Source organism: Arabidopsis thaliana, chromosome 4 (assembly GCF_000001735.4).
Source record: "Arabidopsis thaliana chromosome 4, partial sequence".
Taxonomy (NCBI): Eukaryota; Viridiplantae; Streptophyta; class Magnoliopsida; order Brassicales; family Brassicaceae; genus Arabidopsis; species Arabidopsis thaliana.
This window is the reverse complement of record NC_003075.7, coordinates 3,392,744-3,411,514: the sequence shown is the minus strand read 5'-3', so window position 1 is coordinate 3,411,514 and position 18,771 is coordinate 3,392,744. Positions and strand designations below refer to the sequence as shown.

General features: G+C 42.5%; 3 pseudogenes across 3 annotated transcripts; 1 reads left to right on the top strand and 2 right to left on the bottom strand.

Moving 5' to 3' along the window:
• Window positions 1-3,635: 3,635 nt before the first annotated feature.
• On the bottom strand, window positions 3,636-6,536 carry AT4G06547 (annotated as a pseudogene; the record flags this gene model as incomplete). Its single annotated transcript has 1 exon — window positions 3,636-6,536.
• Window positions 6,537-7,633: 1,097 nt separating this feature from the next.
• On the top strand, window positions 7,634-15,284 carry AT4G06546 (annotated as a pseudogene; the record flags this gene model as incomplete). Its single annotated transcript has 1 exon — window positions 7,634-15,284.
• Window positions 15,285-17,939: 2,655 nt separating this feature from the next.
• AT4G06623 lies at window positions 17,940-18,713 on the bottom strand (annotated as a pseudogene; the record flags this gene model as incomplete). The annotated part of the gene is made up of 1 exon: window positions 17,940-18,713.
• Window positions 18,714-18,771: the final 58 nt, after the last annotated feature.

Below are 18,771 nucleotides of genomic sequence, written 5' to 3'. Positions count from 1 at the left end.
GCGACTCATTTTGACTCGATAAAACGTTTGAAAACTTGTGTCCCTTAAGCATGAACAAAACCACGCTCTGATACCACTCTTGTAACACCCCCGAACCATTCTAGGACTAAGAACGAATCCGGAAGCGTTACTTGTGATGCCCGTAGACGATCCGACCGAGTTCCCCGAACACATCTGGTACTAAGGTCAGGCCATCCTTGAACATCGTTCCTCACGAACACGGCCTAAGGCTTTTCAACCCGTACCATGTCCGTAAGTTGTGTTAGTCCGGACAAGACTAATATCAGAAGTACACAAGGATTTTTAAAGAAAATCTCTTTTATTCAATAAAACATGAAAACACTTACAATGGATTGGGATCCCGAGCCTAATGCTCAAATCGAGTCAGTTTACAAATCTAATTTTACAAAAACAACAAAATCTACACCGGTTCCCCAACGTCCGTGCTCCCCTTAAGGTCTCCCCAACTAAGGTTACCTGTAAGACAAAAACTAGAATCTTGAGTAATCTAAGATTACTCGGTGAGTCCAGGTTTCTAACAAATAACAAAAAAATCCCAATCCCAATCCCCAATCAAACAATCAATACGAGTATACTCGATTGAGTATACTCGACAAGAAATAACACAACACAAACAAACAAGCAATGAATACTCTTTACAGAGTATATGCAGCGGAAACTACTAAATCTAAAACTAGCATGCTAACGACTCTTCATCCTACGGGCCCTATACTATACGATGCTGATTTCCCATAAGGCAATGTCTCCGACCGCTAGACACAAAGTCTAAAACGATCACATCCCTTCCCCACTCCAAACCGTGTAAAAGGGACCAACTCCCTTACTGTAAAACTTTTACTACCCCGTCGGGCAGTCTCGGGTGGTAGCGAACCATTCTGAGCTATTGGGACAATCACGACATCGTCACACCTTAGTCATAAAAATGACTAATCACATTACTTATTACGAGCCTAATATAGCCTAATACTACTCGTAATAAAACCTAATAGCAAGCAACTAACACACAAAGGTTAATCAAGCTGAAACAAGATTAACCAACAACAATCAATCAATCAACAATCAAACAACCTAACATGCTTGCTAAGAATTTAATTCGTAATAAAAATTACGAACACACAAACAAACAAACAACAATTACCGCAAATAAATACGATAATAAATCCTACCACAATCAAACAACATAATGCCTAAACTAATGTCTAGCCTAAGCACACAAAATACTTCATCCCAAATTAAATGAAGCATAAATGCAAGATCTAATCAAACAACCAAGCCGATCATACGTAAAATCGTAGATCCGACTATCAACAATAAATGCATGAATTATACTAAGTATAAAAATGCAACCTCATGCCTAACAATCATAACCCAAATTAAAACCTAGTCATGTGCTACTACAGACGCTACGGTACTAACCTTAGCCTTAATGTCGAGAGAATAAAATTCTACCCTTGACCGCCTAATAATTTTGATCCGACCGAGCTATCTCCAACGCGTACTAACGATGCATCTAAGCGTCGGACCGAAAACAAAATTAAGAAAAATAATTTTAAAAAGAATAAAAGACTAAGGGCGAAACAGAACAGGAAGTCAGAATTCCCAATGACGCCTTCAACAAAAGTACTGTATCGCAGCCTCGGAGCCCTTCCAGGGCAAATCACTCTATCGCAACCTCGGAGAAGCTAGCACGTCAGTTTCACTTAATCGCGATGCCGGAGGAATCACCCCATCAGAACCACTCGATCACCACTCGATCACCAGAAGGCCTATCTGCTCGTTCTGCACTCAAACCAGACAAGTTGAGAACGAAGAAGAGAAAAGAAGCCGAAGCAACCAATCGATCACCACCTCATGACATCCATTCGATCGCACTCGATCACAGGGTCGCTGGACCATTCAATCTCGACTTCACTCCATTTGTATTTTCACTTTCAGTACTTGATATTCAGTTTTTGTTTAAGTCTTTCGTCATTTCTGTTATCATGTTTTCAATCGTTGCTTTGCTATTGTCTTTGATTATGTCTGAGTAGTGAACCGTATTTCTGAGGATGGGATAGATTTGTTGTGGTTTACTTGGTCTTTTTAGGTGATTGAGTTTAGAATACTAGAATCCCTTCTAGATTAGTTGCGCTTATTGCTTGTTTCACTGGCTAATGTGGAAATATGAGTCTAGACGTCCAACACTCAGAAGGCGTTTAATGGGCATTGGATCCTATTAATTCCAGAGATATCTGACTCTACCCCAAGGGATTGGCTGTAGAGAGGGTATTAGTTTTAACATGTTGATTCAATAATGCCTGCTTAGTTAGAGATCGCGAATGGGAATTAGGTCAGTGTCTAGCTTTGCTTGAGGATTTCTATCACGGGAGTGAATTAATCTGTTGTTGAACTTGTTGTCAAGGGATAGCTTCTGTGAAGTTTTGTCAACCACCTGAATAGATGAAGGAGACCACACTATTCGATTACCCCATCCTTAGGAATCGTTTATCCATTTGACTGCCTGTTATCATATCTGCTTTGTTATTCAACTGCCTGTTATTGCCATTTCTGCTTTAAGTTTCATTTCATTTTTGTTATTGCATACCAGGACTGTTAGAATCATATCTCATTTGTTTGCATCACACCGGATTGGATTGACATCCTAAAATACTACAACGACAAGATAGTATTTTAGGATTAATTGACTAAAAACCTACTATCACCGGCCATAGGGCGATTCAGGGGCGTTACACTCAGAGGAAGGGGTGATGCGGTTGCTAGGTCACTCCTTCTTCTTAAACGTACTCCAGATTGGCGGATTCTCTGAAAGCTGAATGAGTCCCAAGCGAACGGACCGTTGTAGAACGCACCAAAGTGTTGAGCAAAAGTGTGCAACAGTCTGGAGGCATAACACTGTTCGAATTACGTTTGGGCATAGCTGGGGGAGGGCTACTCCGAGTTCGTGCATTAGCTCGATGAAGATTTCTGGAAGGGGAAAGTACAGTCCGCACTCCGAAAAGAAGATTTCAAAGGCGAATTAGTGCCCTGAAGGAGGAGTTTCTGGAGTCTCTTTTGCCTTCATGGGTACCAACGTAACGTCTTTAGGGATCTCGCATCCCCCTCTCACTAAAAGGAATTTTCTCGACGTAAGGATTGACTTCGCGTATTTACCAAACTTCCCCTCTATGAAAACCTCCTCCTCGTTAGTTCGTCTCGGAGCCATAACAATTACTGTTTATATTCAAATCCAATTTTTGATCTAAAGGAGATTTAGAGGGACATTTTGGATTCAGTCGATAAACACGGAGTAGTTGCGGTTAATCTAGGTTGATCGGCAGCACAAAGTTTGCCAGAATCTGAGGCGAGAACGGCTGAACACGTTGCTAATCTCCAAACAACGATCAAAACCTAGTGAAATTATTGAGGATTCCGTTCGATTGTTCCGATACCTAAGCTAAACGGCGGATCTAGGTTCTATCCTAAAACAAAAATCGAGCAAGAAAAAGCAAATGAAGAACATAAAGCTGGAGGGTTTAACTTCTAAAGAGGACGGTTTGAGAGAGTACGTAAAGGCGAAGAATTATAAGGGCATGTCCCGCGTTTATATAGGTAATAATGAGTGTGAAGAAGAGGTAAAACGAGAAACCCTAGGATGTAAAATCATTTGCACACTTTCCAAGGAAAGAAATCTCAGGGATCAAGGGTTCGCAATCATTTGTTTTGATACGAGGAATTTCAACGGTCATCTTAAATGCTCCAAAGTAACGAGCGCCGAAGTACTTGGGGGGCAAACTGTTGGAGTAGGATCTCACAAACTATTGGGCCTAGGCACGTTTTGGGCTTCCCATGAAAAGTAAGAGGCCCGTTAAGAAGAAGGTGGCCCAAAATGTGGGTTCGAATTAGAGATCCTTCGATCGAAGTAACGGCAGAATCAGTAATGAATGAGGGGAGCTGATTTCGGGATGTGAAGAGCGAGATTATGAAGACGGAGCAATAATGAAGACGAGATATGCGGCTGGAATCAAGCTGACCATTTATTATTGTTAACTCGGTTCTAGGACTATAAATATACGATGTAGAGTCCCGAAAAGGGGAACATTCTCTAAATACTAAAAACTGTAATAGCAAATTCTCCTTTATCTAATCGAGGCAAATTTACCAAAACTAGAGATCTCTTTTATTTAAAACTTTAACAAAATATTCAATTGTGGGATGCGACATCCACACTCCTTTCACGTTAATTTGAGCAAAGAAAGATCTCCCCAAAATTAGAAGATCTAGAGGTTCTTTTTCATATTCCAAAACCACGAAGTCTGTTGGAATCAAGTATTCTCCAATTTTCACCATAACATCTTCTCAGATACCTTTAGGGATTCTCTCTAAGCGATCAACCAGGAGAAGAGTAATCCTTGTAGCTTTGAAATCTGTCATCTCACGTCTCAAAGCAACTGCACGGGGCATCAAGTTGATGCAAGAGCCAAGGTCACAAAGAGAACAAGAAACCTTCTTGTAGATATAGAGCAATCTAACACAAAGCTTCCTCGATCACGTAGTTTCTCTGGAATCCTATTCTGAATAATGTCGCTTACATGTGCAGAGATCATCGTCACACCATGGTCATTATTCAAATCCTTAGTAACTATCCTCTTTATGTAATGTTTGATCATAGGGAAAGTCTTCACAACATCACTAAGAGGTATCTCTACAATCTGCTTATCAATTATAGCTTTGCATCTAGCATCATCTAGCTCTTGTTTCGACTTCTTAGGACTCTATAGGAAATGAACTTTTGGTGTGTTTGCACTTTTTGCAGCTGAAATCGGGATTTGAAGAATTCTAAGATCTGGATGTAGTTGGTGTCGATCGACACCTAGGTAATGTCGGTCGGCACTGTCTGTTTCACCTGCATTTCATCTCATTAATAGTCGTTTTAGTGTGTTTTGCATAGTTAAGATGATTTTGCATTAGGATTGCATGTGCATTGCATATTGGGTTGTTTCCAGGGGATTTGGATGCTTTTAGTGTTCAAACAGAGGAGATACATAGAAGAAAGTCAAGATACTAAATCACACCTTCACCCAAAGTACTCGATCGCAACCTTAGAGCCATATCACGCCAAATAGCTATATCACATCCCTGGCGATGCTAGTAGCTCAGTTTCACTCTATAGCGAAGCCGGAGGAATCACCCTCTCTTCATCACTCGATCACCATGAAGCCCATGTACTCATTCTGCACTCAACAAGACAAGCTGAGCATACATAAGAGAATAGAAGATACCAAACCACTCGATCCCCAAGGCCACTCGATCACATACTTGATCGCAGGGTCCTTGGACCGTTGCATCTTGTCTTCACTCCAGACCACTCGATCGCAAGGTGGAGTCCTTGAAGCCAAGTTTGATCCAACAGACACTCGATCACAGGGAGGCCCAGTTGGGCCCATCCGACTTTCCTTATTTGATTTGTATCGCTTTTATAAATAGCCTCTAAGTGGTTTTCCCTAGGGCATCATCACTTATCATTGAATTTTACAGAGACTTGTTTTTAGTATTAGACGTGTTTCGTAGACGCATCGTGTCTCCTTCGACTTTGTATTCACCTTTAAGTATTTGAAATTTTTTTCTTGTTTCATTTCGTTTATACTTTATCACTTATGTTATCAGGTTTTCATTCATTTCATTGCGATTGTCTTTGAATATGTATGAGTAATGAACTGTATTTTAAAGGAAGAGATAGAGTAGTTGTGGTACCCTTAGTCGCTCTAGGTGGTTAAAGCATGTTCCTTTATGATCAACTGGAATATGAATCCAAACATTCCCACGCTCAAAAGGTGTTCGATGGAATGTTGGATCTACTAATTCATGTGATATTCGTCTATATCTCAAGGTATTGGCCGTTTAGAACGGGTATTAGCTTTAACAAGTTGATTCGATATTGCATGCTTAGCTAGAGATCGCTAATGGTGAATAGGTGTGTATCTAGCTCTGCTTGAGGATTTCTATCACGATAGTGGATTAATTGGTAATTGAACTTGTTGTCTAGGGATAGCTTCTATGAAGTTTTGCCTACCATTGGAATAGATTAAGGAGACCACGCTATTCGATTACCCCATCCTTACGAATCTCTTATCCATTTGATTGCCTATTATCTTACCTGCTTTGTTATTAGTTTGCCTATTACTGCCGTTTTGCATTTTAGTTTCATTACGTTTCTGTTATTTGACATTATGACTGTTAGAAACTAACAACTCTCTGCTTGGCTTGACATAGGGCATTCAAATCATATATCATCTGTTTGCATCATATTAGATTGGATTGACAACCTAAAATACTACAATGACACGATAGTGTTTTAGATATAGGATTTTGAGTCTTTCTGTTAGTTCTCGAGTCTTTTTAGAGTCTTTTCATGTATCTATGAGGAGGGATGACAATAGAGATGAGGAGACATTTCGGAGCGAGAGCTAAGGAAACAAAAGCTAAGGACGATTTCAGTTCCAAATTCAGTGAGAGTGTCTATCAACACATTCCTGTGTCGATCGACACCAGTTTTGGCCCAGTAAAGTTCATGACGCTTTCAAGTTTACAGAAGTGAAAATTTGCCCCAGAAGACTTCCCTATTTGAATTATTAGTCCCTGGACGTTTATTAGGGCATATATATAGTTGTAGTGGTCATTGTTTAGACCTATCATGTTTTATTCAAGCTTTTCATCAAGTTTTCAAAGAAACATAAGCTATTCATCCCTTGTTTTTCAGAGATTCATTCAATTCTCAATACAGTGAAGAGATCCTTTCATACTCTAATCTTATTTGCTGTGTTTATGCTTTCTATATCAAATATGTTACTTGTTTCAATCAATATGTCTGAGTAGTTTGCTTGTTAAGAATACGGTTTCTCATTAGGGATTCATATGGTTTAGTAGATCGCCCACTTTGCTAGGTTATTTGTAGAATTCTTCATCTTTGATTGTTCTTAATGCTAGATTTAGAGTAATTAACTAGATCTTGAATCTAGACAATAGATATACCCGCCATAGGTATCTGTAGTTGGATCTATTATTTGACTAGCCTAGTTTATAGGTGTGTAATAAGAATCAGCTTATCTACTAAGGTGAAGAATTGAACTCGGTTAGAATGCATGTTTAAGTTAAAGTTCTTAGCTATAGGCATAGAGAGTTTCACGGAACGCCACCGGTTATTCCATAATTAGAGTTTGAGTTTAAGAATGGTTCTATAACAACCTAGCTATAATTAGATCTACTAACCAATAGTTTCCTGAGAATACCCTACTCCTAGCTCTTTATTTTAATCGTTTTACATCAAATCAATCTGCTGTTTTCTTATTTTGTTTACTTTTAATTTCACTCATTCCCTGCAAGCTTAATCTTGACATTCAATTCATTGTGTGAACAAAAAAAATTTGAGGAAATTTGACCCTTAAATACTGCAACCGATCTCTTACTTGAGAGAGTAGGAAGGCAATTTGAACCATATCATAATTGTTAAAATCAAGTTCGTTATTTTTACAAAGATACTGACATTGTGCTTTTATGTCTTTGTATTTCAGGTACCCAACACAACTTTATAGACTCATCTCTGGTAGGTCTGCTAAAGCTTAGCTGAACGTGTTGTATGCATACACGGTCACAAGGAATTCAGAACCTTCTATTCAACGATAACATCGACCGTATTGCTCGCCAAGTGAGAGAACAAACATCAACAAACACAATGGTTGACGTTGTAGATGAGCAAGTGCAACCCAATTCAATCACAACATGGGATGACTGCAAAAAGACCTTCTTGGCAAAATTCTTCTCCAACTCCAAAACTGCAAGACTCCGGAATGAGATATCCGTATTCACTTAGAAGCAAGTTGAAACCTTTACTGAAGCTTGGAAGCGCTTCAAAGGTTATCAAACCAAATGCCCTAATCACGGAATTAAGCAGGCTTCTCATCTTAGCATACTCTACAGAGGAGTACTTCCTAAGATAAGTATGCTGCTTGATATTGCTTCAAATGGTAACTTCCTCAACAAAGACGTTGAAGAAGGATGGGAGCTTGTTGAAAACTTGGCTTAGTCAGATGGCAATTACCATGAGAACTATGATAGAAGCATTCGCACCAGCTCCGATAATGATATTCCTTTGATCAAACTTTACCTTCTCGGTTTTTGATTCACCTCACCTTGCCTTACTACGCCTCCTTTTGCCTTTATTATGATCCCGAAAATTTACTCCATCTTCTTTCTCGAACTCCATCATTACTCACCAAATACATTGATTTGTGATCACCACCTATATCTCTTAAATTGTTTTGCTCCCCCGGTACTTAGTATCTAGTTAAGTGAACTCGATAACTTTCCTTTCAATCACTTACTTGTTCTCAGCTTCATTACTTCCCTCATGCCTTACCCCGATTAACTCTTTCTCATCATTCTTCCAAATGATGTCATTCATCTTCCGTTTTCCTCTTTCCTTAGAAACGATCTTTATACTTTCAGCTCTTGTCCTCTACAACTCGCATCTCATCACCCACCTTGGTTCTTTCTCTTTCTCTTTCTCCAGAAATCTCCTCAACTTCTCTTTCACTATTCCTTTGTTTTTTCCAAAACAACTCACCTGCTTTCCCACTTGCCCTCACTTAAGTTACAATCCCTCGTTACTGAGCTCGGCCATAATTCTTCAACACTTTAAAATCTTGGTTACGATCCCCCACGACCATCCATTCTCGATCCAATCCAACATAAACTGCAACAACAACAACAAGGGTAAAACCTAACCCATTACCCACTAACCCGGGACATACCGGTCTACCTAGTTGCTTTTGAGACTCATTTACTCGATAAAATCTTAAGAAAATGTGTGTCCGGTTAGCATCCTGAACCATGCTCTTAAACCAAAAATTGCAACGCCCTTGAATCGCTCTATGGCCGGACAAGACAAGGGCAACCCGGAAATGCTACGATGATAGCTCACACAGACAACCCAATTGAGGTTCCAAATGAACCATCCCTCACGAACGCGGTTTAGGCTTTTCAACCCTTGCCATGATCATGAGTTTTGTTTGTCCGGACAAGACTAATATCGAATGATACACACTCTTTATAGGGAAATAATAATTTATAACATATAAATCTTCTTACCACCAAGTATCCAAAACGTTTTAACAATGGACCCTTGAGCATACACGCTCAAATCCAACAAAAAAATCAAAATCATTAAGTTTTGCAAAAAGCAACCAACTCTATACCGGCTTTCTACGTCCAGAGCATCCCTCTAATGGTTCCCACTAAGGTTTCCTGTAAAACAAAATGGAGTCATAAGTAACGGTTCACTACGAAGGTCAGACATACCACAATCTTGATACGCTTATGGTCTCTGCCTCCTACCACGAGCACCACACATCAAGACCCATGGTTACTCAAACACATAGAATCATCAATATCCTTGCTCAACACAACCTCCCAACCATAAGCCTTAAGCATAAGAATCTAAGAGATCTCATATGCGGCTTAGTCCATCATTAACATTGTTGGAGCTGGATTCCCCTCCAGGAATCCACCTACGAAAATACCAAGCCAACCCACAAAGCCCACCAAGCCCACCAAGTAGAGAACCTACGCAACTGAAGAGCACATACGCGAATGGGTATTTGGGCCTGCTAAGCCCGGTTACCTGATGAAGGGAGATAAGCGAATAACAACCTAGGAACTAACAAGGAGATATACGCGGACCGGACCTAATATCTCAGAACTGACCTGCCGAATATCCAGGAGGATCTCCGCAGATCCCGGACGGAGCTACCACGTGCGTAGACCTATATAGGGGAGCAAGGACGACTTGGAAGAGAAATTCAATCCAGCTTTACATTCACACATACTTTTACACTTGTAATCTCCTTTCACATTGTAAAAGCTTTGTCACAATCAATACAAAAAGTCCATTCGTTCTTAGCAATATAACTCTCAAGGTTTCTGTGAAGATCTAGCCCTCATTTGGCGTCGTCTGTGGGGACGGAAATAGATCATTCTAACACCAAAACTTACACATCAATTTTGAACACTGATCATGGATCCCAATTCATCCAATTCAACGAGATATGGCTTACCAGTTCAGATCCCAAACGATAACGTCACGGACGGGCACCTCCCAACATATCTCCCTCTCGGAACCCAGGTTGATGCTGTCCATGACGTTGTTGCGGAGAACATCTCCCAAAACTCGAACTCTTCTGGATCTGACAAAATCCTCCCCCTCTCGCAAACAAGGGATGGAGAGCAAAATATCACGATACAGCCTCCTAACGTAGATAACCCGGCCAACCCGTCTAATCAGGTCCCTCCGAGACTTGCCACCGACCTGGCCGAGCTCCGCGCAATGATCCTGAACTTGATCAACATAAGCAAAATCCAAGAAGTTGCGCATCGCAACCTCGCCGCAATGGTGGGTAACCAGAGAAGCGACTCCACTCGCATGGTACATGAGGTAGAGCGCGATACCGCGGGTAAGGAAATTTCCCCTTGTGAAACTGGGATTCCTGCCCAGATCCCCATATATCTAACAGGTACCGTCTCCCGGACAAATCCCACACCAAAGATTCGTCTAGACTTCGCCTCGATATAGGTCTCACCTCTTATCAACCGGCAAGTCGCCTTTTTACAGGCACACGTGAAAACTCGCGTCGAAAACCCATCAACAGGGAACGAGACACGTGCAACGCCTACCTTCCCAAGGCTACCGCTCCCACCTTTGTTATCGCTAGGCTACTCGCCCCCGAGGTACACGTGCACGAGAAACCAAACAACCGCGTCCAGCTCCCTCGTCCCCGAGAACTCAACACAACAACAGACCTCTATCGCTAATCCACAATCCATTCGCCGGATACCAGGAAGCGACCTCCTTAACGGTCCAAACGATCCCCCAACACCGATCGATCTGCGTAACGTCGTGGATATGGAAACATTTCGCAATTACGAAGCTCAAACAAATACGAACATGGCTCAAATGCATTCACGAATGCGTCTAGCAGTGAGCGATGCTCCCGACATAGATCGAGTGATCGAAGAAATCAGGGGCACCTTGTTCACGGATAGGATCGCCCATTATCGCATCTAAGACGTCGGGAGACTCCGTTTCCCGGAGTACGACGGAACGAGCGACCCAATGGCTCATCTCAGATCCTTCCGTTTCGCTATAACACGAGCATTCCTGACGGACGAAGAAAACGAACCAAGTCATTGTCATTTCTTTCAGAAAACCTCGTAGGTCACGCCCTCGAATGGTTTGCTAGTCTCAAAGGAAACCTAACTTCAGAACGAATCCATGCGATCTTACATCGAAAAATTCAAAACAATCAAATCAAAGTTTGCGAACCTAAACGACGAGGTAGCCATAGCCGCCCTTCGCAACGGCTTGTGGTTTTCCTCTAGATTCTGTGAGGAACTCACTAGTAGGCAACCTGTCTCTTTAGACGATGCCCTTCACAAAGCTTTCCAATTCGCCAAAGTCGAAGAGGAGGTCTCTGTGCTAGCCTTAAGATTCAAAGAATCTAAAACACAAAGCGCTCCCCTTGCAACTAAAAAACCCTTCAAAAAGGAAAACCAAACGCAAGGGCAGCATACCCTATTCGCAATAGAAGAGGCAACCGAGGACGAGAGTCCAGAAATTGACCTCGGAAAATATTACAAGTACCACAAAAAAGAGGACATTCCACCGAGAAATGTTGCGCCGTTAAAACATTAATCGAAGCTGGGGGCAAAACTAAAAAAGGTTCAAACCCCAAAGCCGAAACCCCTCCTCCCGACGAGCAGGAGGAGGAGCAAACTCCCATACGAAAAAAACGGGACCGAACACCGGAGGGAGGTGACTCTCCTCCACCTGCTAGGAAAGAGCGCATAGACCTAGTCTTTGCAGTACTAGACCTGAGTGGCAGGACAGGATGGTCAGTCACTACACCTCCTCCCGACCCGCAAAAGAAAAACAGGAGGTTCCCACTAGGCCTCTCAAAATTCTGTAGAAACGCAACCGAGCACCTCTCCCCGAAACGCATCGATTTCATCATGGGAGGATCTTAGCTCTACAACGACTCAATCAATTCGATCAAAACTCATAAGAGGAAGACAGATTCCTACACAAAAGGCTAAAGCCCGATGATGGGACCTGATCACCAGATCACATTCTGGGAAAGTGAGACCACCGACCTCGATAAACCTCACGATGACGCTCTCGTTATCCGAATCGACATAGGCAACTAGGAACTCTCCTGTATAATGATTGACAAGGGAAGCTCAGTTGACGTACTCTTCTACGACGCCTTCAAAAAAATGGGAAGTGGAGAGTATGCATCGACTTTACGGACCTGAATAAGGCATGTCCTAAAGACAGTTTCCCACTCCCGCATATCGACAGAGTGGTCGAGGCCACTGCAGGACACGAAATATTGTCCTTCATGGACGCATTATCCGGGTCCAACCAAATACTTATGCGCCCAGATGACCAAGAAAAAACAGCCTTAATTACCGACCGAGGTACCTACTGTTATAAAGTAATGCCCTTTGGTTTAAGAAATGCTGGAGCTACCTACCAACGATTGGTGAACAAAATGTTCGCTGACCAGCTAGGTAAAATGATGGAGGTTTATATCAACGACATGCTGGTCAAGTCAGCTCACAAAAAAGACCACGTCCCGCAATTAAGGGAATGCTTCAAAATCCTAAACAAATTCGAAATGAAGCAAAACCGAAAGAGGCATCGAGGCCAATCCTAAGCAGATTGCAGCCCTCATCGAAATGCCATCACCAAAAACGGCACGGGAGGTCCAACGACTAACTGGTCATATCGCCGCCCTCAACAGGTTCATATCAAGGTCCACCGACAAATGCGTCCCTTTCTATCCGCTTTTCCGAAAGGATAAAAAGTTCGACTGGAATGAGGACTGCGAACAAGCCTTCAAGCAATGGAAAGCATACCTGTCCGAACCACCCATACTCGCAAAACCCGTAGAAGGAGAACCGCTGTACCTGTACACGGCAGTCTCCCGAACTGCGATAAGCAGTGTCTTGGTGAGAGATGATCACGAAGGACAAAAACCGATCTATTACGTTAGTAAAACGTTGATAGACGCTGAAACCCGTTATCCGACAATAGAAAAACTGGCACTGGCCGTAGTCATGTCCGCTCGAAAACTGAGACCATATTTCCAATCACACCCCATCGTGGTGATGACGTCCCAACCAATCAGAACCATTCTGCATAGTCCAACCCAATCAGGACGACTTGCGAAATGGGCCATAGAATTAAGCGAGTACGATATAGAATATCGCACTAGAACCAGCTTGAAAGCACAAGTCCTAGCGGACTTTGTAATCGAGCTCCCTTTAGTGGACCTGGATGGAACCAACTCTAATAAGAAATGGCTCCTCCACGTCGACGGCTCCTCCAACCGAGAAGGATCCGGAGTAGGAATACAACTCACCTCCCCCACCGGGGAAGTCATCGAACAATCGTTCCGACTTGGATTCAACGCATCAAACAACGAGTCTGAGTACAAAGCCCTCATTGCTGGCATTAAGCTAGCTCAATGAATGGGGATCCGTGAAATACACGCCCATAGCGACTCTCACCTCGTCACCAGCCAGTTTCACGGGGAATACGAAGCTAAAGACGAGCACATGGAAGCGTACCTCAAACTGGTCAAAACCTTGACCTTGACCTAACAGTTCGAATCGTTCGAATTAACTAGGATCCCCAGAGGAGAAAACACCTCTATAGACACCTTGGCAGCTCTCGCTTCTACGTCAGATCCTTTCGTCAAAAGAATTATCCTGGTCGAAGGAATAGAACATCCGAGCATCGACCTAACGGTCAAACATGCTGGAATGGAAACCTCGACAACTTGCAACTTCACGCGAGTAATCCGAAGCACCACCGCCGCAGCTAGAGCTCTCGCAGCAGTTGCGGAGGCAAGTGCATCGGAGGAAGAGCCAGAGCTCGAAACCCCCGAACAACCTGCCCCGTACGAACCTGAACCGTACAACGACTAGAGAATCCCAATCATCGATTACATCGAACAAGGGATCACACCTCCCGACAAGTGGGAGGCCAGAAAACTCAAAGCCCAGAGTGCAAGGTACTACATCGTGGAAGGGAGTCTTATGAAACGCAGCGTCGCAGGTCCCTACATGGTGTGTACCTACGGGCAACAAACAAAAGACCTCGTGAAAAGCATGCACGAAGGACAATGTGGTAGCCACTATAGTGGACGTACCCTCGCCCTCAGAATCAAAAGGCAAGGCTACTTTTGGCCAACAATCCTATCTTATTGCATAGCTCACTCACTCAGGTGCGATAAGTGCCAACGACACGCATCTACTCTACATCAACCTCCCGAGGAAATGTCCTCGATATCTTCTCCTTACCCGTTCATGAAGTGGTCCATGGATGTTGGTCCCATGGAAGCCTCCGGTGGGAAGAAGAGGCAAAAAAACATGCGGGTCCTCACCGACTACTCTACCAAATGGATTGAGGCTAAAGCCTTCCAACAGGTAACCGAGAAACAAGTTGAGGACTTCCTGTGGGAAAATATCGTATGTCGACATGGCATACCATATGAGATCGTCATCGATAACAGGACTAACCTCACCTCGAGAAAAATCAAAGCATTCCGCGATAAGTGGAAGATCCGTCTTACCACGTCCACCCCGTGTTACCCACAAGGTAACGGACAGGCAGAAGCCGCCAACAAAGCTATACTTAGCAACATCAAGAAAAGACTTATTCCAAAAAATCAATGTGGTCCGACGTACTCCACGGAGTTCTCAGGGCCTATCGAACTACACCTCGCAAGTCAACGCAAGAAACACCGTTGTCTCTCGCCTATCATTTAGAAGCAGTAATCTCTGTCGAAACCATAGTACCAAGCGTGAGAAGGACCGCCAGTCCTGTTAACTCAGACCTGAACACGCAAATGTTACAGGACAACATGGACTTCATCGATGAACGCAGAGATCAGGCAATGATCCGAGTTCAAAACTATCAACAAGCTGCCGCCCGCTACTATAACTCCAATATCAAAATTCGGAGATTCGAAGTGGGAGAGCTCGTTCTACGAAAAGTGATCAGCAACACAAGAGAGCTAAACGCCGGAAAACGGGGAACTAACTCGAAAGGTCCCTATCGAATCACCGAGGTGGTACGCGACGGCGTCTATAAGCTAGAAAAAGTTATCAACGGAGTACCTGAGTTACGGCCTCGGAATACCATGCATCTCAAGAAATACCACGAATAGGTACTCAAAAGCAATCGAACTACGATAAGGCTTGATCCCTTGGCAGGGTACGTAGGCAGCTCCCCCCAAGAGCGCAACCACCACTTCAATCGAACTACGATTAGGCCTAATCCCCTAACAAGGTATGTAGGCAGTTCCCTCCGCAAATGTAGCCACAATTTTAACCCTCCCGTTTGAAACATTTTTCTTCAACAAGGAAAACGGACATTACATCTTCCATCAAAGAAGGTCAGCTGCTCACCTAACAGTTCAACCATCCTTCGATACTAATCAGGTCTCTTCTAGATGACCAGACGTTAGATCGTCGTTTGCTTTACCTCATTTGTACTTAACAATTTCGAGATAAGAATAAAAGAAAATTTTGATACTCAATATCATGTTTCGCAAAACAATCGCTTCCACTACGATTAAAAACTCATTCGTAATCTCACGATACCTAAAGCCCAACACCTGTTGGCGGATCCACTCTGTGATCTCGCTTCCAAAAAGTCGACAGTGAATCTTACTTATAAAGCACATCACTTCGACTTCATCGGAGCTCACCTACGACAACCATATCTAACTCCTTCCTTCGCCATCAACACATAACATACTAAACAAGGAGGAATCGAAGGTTTCGTTCGCGATCTGGCAAAACCACAAGCTAAGATGTTTCATTCGCGATCTGATCAATTGGTCGAGTAGATGCTTCTTCTTCTCCTATCCGTATGCTGAGATGTTTGGTTGAGTGGGGAATAAGGAGGATTTGTAGAGTTGGTCGCCCTTGATCGAGTAAAGGGGTCGAGTAGCGAGTAGACCGATCTGTTGCTTCCTCTTTGGCTGCCTTGAGCGAGTGAACTGGTCGAGTGAATTGCTGCCTCCTCTATAGCTGCCTAGATCGAGTGAACTGGTCGAGTAGATTGCTCTTCTGCTTCCCTCCTGGTTGGATAGAGTCGAGGGTCGAGTAGAATCCTTTTAAGCTCTTTCTGCACCTGAAAACACACCAAAACATACAATATCTATGCAAGATGATCCTAAATGCCTAAGTGTGCAAAATAAGCTAAATGTGATGCAAAATGATATGAAACAATGATTGATTACTAAGCTAAATGATGATAAATACATGTCTAAAATGAGTAAAATACAGTGTTATCAACTCCCCCAAAATTATCTCTTGCTTGCCCTCGAGCAAACAAAAATCTTGAAGGAGAGGTTTGAAGGTGGGGATTCACAAACCAAAGCATGCATATAGAACGGGTAATCTAAATGTCGAGGTAGCTAATTCTAGGTTGCAAGATGATAGACCCTTACTAAAAAACGTTAGCCATACTCGTCACAATGTAACCTAACGACTTGCCTTAATCTATTCAAGCATTAACATCAACCAATTCCCTTTAACATTCATTAAGAAGGAACAGTGGATCAAGCAATGCAATGGTTATGAACTAACTTGGTCTCGAGCTTAGGCTAAGAGACAAAAATGGTCCCTCTAATTATTTGGTCGAGTAACTGGGGACTCTCAAAGAAAAGATTGAGCTTTAGCAGAATGCTAAAGGTAAAAGCCAATGGACACATACAAGAACAGACTCCCATCTACCCAATGATATATAGTATGATAGCTCAGAAGATGATCCCTGTCCCATAGATGTCCTAACTCTACCATTTTTCTCATTCTTTCTCTTTTTCTTTCAAGTTCCAAAGGGGTTCTTCTTTGAAACGATTTAAGAGTCTAGCGGGTTTGGTTTTATACTTTGACAAACTTAAGGCTTTTCTTCTAATCTTATAGCATATAGGGCGTTGTACCGTTTTCTTTGAATCATAATGCCTAACTCTCTTTGAGTTCCAAACCTTTTACTAGACTAACACTTTATGTATCGCCCTTAAGAACTCTAAACTCTTACTCTTTTTTTTTTCTTTTCTTTTCATTCTCATTCTCTTTCCCAGTCAATCCATACACAATCCCAATCCCAAATACATGTCTCCACCTAGTCCTAGCGTGGGCTAAGTCTACATGAAAGACATCTATTTGGATTAACAGAGGGTGATGAAGTGAATAAGATGATCCAAGTATGTATATGGTAGCCATGAGTTCATAAACAATGCATAGACATGATAATTGCAATTTCAGTTCAGGTTCTAATAGATAGGGAATGGCATCAGATAAGCGAGTTTCGAATCAAAGCGGTATAGTCAAGTTGTAAATTCAAAGCAGGGTGCGGTGCGGTCTTACTTCAGAGAAACAATCGGTTATGCAACGGAGAACTAACAACCTGGGCATCGAACTTACTTTATTGAATCAAAACATGCTTAACGGTTTGAAATCATCATTATCTCCTATGCAAATGAGCAATCCTAAATGCAAACACTCTATATACAATCCTAAAATGAAATGCAATCTACACGACACTCTGTTTTTGTAAAATCTTTTTCTGAAATTTTTTCAAATTTTTATGGTTTTTTTTATGCCTTAAATGATGCAAAGTTTGAAATAAGAAAAGAGAACACAATGTTAAACATGTCTTGAACCCTCCCCCAAACTTAAATTACATAGTCCCTTGTAATAAAAATCTGAAAGAGAATTTAAGACCAAAACACAAAACACACAAAGAAAAATAACAAAAAAAAAAAAACTATGGTATGTACAATGGTTGAGGTGGTGTTACCTCAGCGGTCAGGTGAAGTAGATGGAGACGTAATTGTCCATACTCTCTTGAGTATAAGCAGGGGTTGAAGTTGAGGAGGGAGGGTTTTGCTCGTTCTGTCCGGTCGAGTAGTTGGTTGAGCGTGTGGAACCTCGTCTCTGTCTACTCCTTGGCTCTCTCAACTCGGAGATCACTTCCCGAGGCTCAAACGATGAAGCTCGGAGTTGATCGATCCTTTCAGCCCTCTTTGCAGCTGAGCTCGTGGAACCGCTTCTTCTTACTTCGGGGGTGGGAGACGGTGGCCTTGGCTTGCCCTGGAATTCCTTGATTTGAGCAGCCATACTCTTCGGCGACTTCTCCATTGTTCTTAACTTCTTCTTGCTCTCTACGTAACTGGAATTCGACTTGCTGCTCATAGTCAGCTTGAGTATAATACTCATGTTGCTCATAGTCAACTTGAGTATAGTCTTGTTCATCTTCTCTGGCTCCTCCTATGTCGATGTTCAGGGCAGAGGGAGATGGCATTAAATTGATGTTGCGCCTTGTCTTCACTGAGGTCCGGTTCCGCATGGTAGGAGTAACAAAGAGGGTCCAAGCTCCGGATGGTTGAACTTGAAGAGATAGCGATCCGCTGGAGTTATCTTGTCAAGAAAATCCTTCCCCTTGAGATATTCGAGGTTAAAGAACTTGGAGAACACGTCAGGGTTCCAAATTGCATCCCCACAGCTCCCAGTATTGGCGTTAAGAGACTACCAACACAAAGACTTCCACGAATTCCCGAGCGATGTATAGTTGCTGATAAGTGTGCATATTATCTATTTTGAGCATTCATTTGTCATCACTTTAGCATCATATCATCACTG